General features: G+C 51.6%; 1 pseudogene; it reads left to right on the top strand.

Annotated features, from left to right (window-relative positions):
- Window positions 1–158: 158 nt before the first annotated feature.
- On the top strand, window positions 159–808 carry LOC116078568 (annotated as a pseudogene).
- Window positions 809–1,613: the final 805 nt, after the last annotated feature.

The following is a 1,613-nucleotide window of genomic DNA, read 5'->3' as shown; positions in this document are numbered from 1 at the left end:
TGATAGAGAAAAAACTCGCGCCTCGCGTCTCCCGGGCCGGCCGTGGCGTGATGCGCACGGCCCTGCCCGTGACACCGCGGCGGTCCCTGTCCCAGTCCCCGTCCCTGCGACCCAGCCGCCATCGCGCACCGGCTCCGGGATCCCGGCACCGTGCCTCGCTCTCTATGGGGTTGCGCCGCTGGCTGCGGAGCGCCTGCTGCTGCTGCCTGTGCCGGTGCCTGGAGGAGCCCACGCGGCCGGAGAAGGAACCGCTGGTCAGTGGTAACAATCCATATTCCTCTTTTGGAGCAACTTTGGAGAGGGATGATGAAAAAAACTTATGGAGCATGCCTCATGATGTGTCTCACACAGAGGCGGATGACGACAGGATCTTGTACAATCTGATCGTCATTTGTAATCAGCAGACCAAAGACTCAGAGGAGTGGCAAAGACTCAACTATTATATCTACACCCTGCGGCAGATCTGCAGGGAAGTGAGGAGCCTATGGAGACGATCTTAGAAGACTTGGGTTTTCAGAGGGAAGCCGACTCGTTGTTGTCAGTGACCAAACTCAGCACCATGAGTGATTCTAAAAACACCAGGAAAGCCCGGGAGAAGCTGTTAAAGCTGGCTGAAGAGACCTCCATCTTCCCAACCAGCTGGGAGGTCTCCGAGAGGTATCTCTTGATTGTGGACCGGCTCATTGCTCTGGATGCTGCCGAGGACTTCTTTAAGATTGCTAGCCAAATGTACCCCAAGAGACCCGGGGTCCCATGCCTGGTGGACTGCCAGAGAAAACTACACTACTTTCCATTTCCAAGCCCCTGAAAGGAGGCCCAGAAGAACAGAGTCCTTTCTTCACAACACGGGAATTTACCAAAGTTGGCCTGGGGTTTCGTTCGAGTGAGCCAGGAGAGGGCCTTCTCCAGTCGAACACTCTCTCGTGACTCCTACGAAATGACAGGTCTTCCTCAGGACCTTCACCTAAGGATGCTCTGGTTACATTAAAACACCCGGTGGCCGCCATGCATCCAGAAAGGAAGGTTAAAGAGTTGGTGGGTGGGTAGTTCTTCCCAGATAGTCAGGTTCCAAGAAACCGTGGCCTCATTGGTTATATAAGCTATAGTGGTTCATTCTGTGGAGGGCTGGTGTTTTCTAATCAACAGAACAGTATGCCTAATAGAGAAGGGTGTAACCGAGCCCTCAACTACATCACCAACTTCGAGGTACTCATTATTAAGTATAATATATTAGACAAGGTGCCCCAGATTTCATAAAACCCTAGGCCTCTTGTGAACTCTACTTGATTCGGAAACACCTGCAGTCGCTGAGGTGCCGTTTGGGGCATCCCTTTGAGCATCAGGCAGGGTTATTTTAGAAGTATAGGTGAGCCAGACAATAGAAGTGTGCAGACGTGCAGCCCAGATAACAGAACTTCCCGAGGCCAAGTGTCTTCGTCTGAGACTCGAGCACCCGGAGTCCTCATCATTAATCCCCAGCCCTGAAGTTACCCAGTTGCCTCGATTTTTTTTAACATGTTTCCCATTTCTGATACATTTATGAAAAATAGCACCTGTGAACTGGAATGTCTGGCCTCTACTTTTCTGTCTTAATTCTGTGTCCTGATTATCAG

Source organism: Mastomys coucha, unplaced genomic scaffold (assembly GCF_008632895.1).
Source record: "Mastomys coucha isolate ucsf_1 unplaced genomic scaffold, UCSF_Mcou_1 pScaffold5, whole genome shotgun sequence".
NCBI classification, from domain to species: Eukaryota; Metazoa; Chordata; class Mammalia; order Rodentia; family Muridae; genus Mastomys; species Mastomys coucha.
This window is presented reverse-complemented; position numbering and strand designations above follow the sequence as displayed.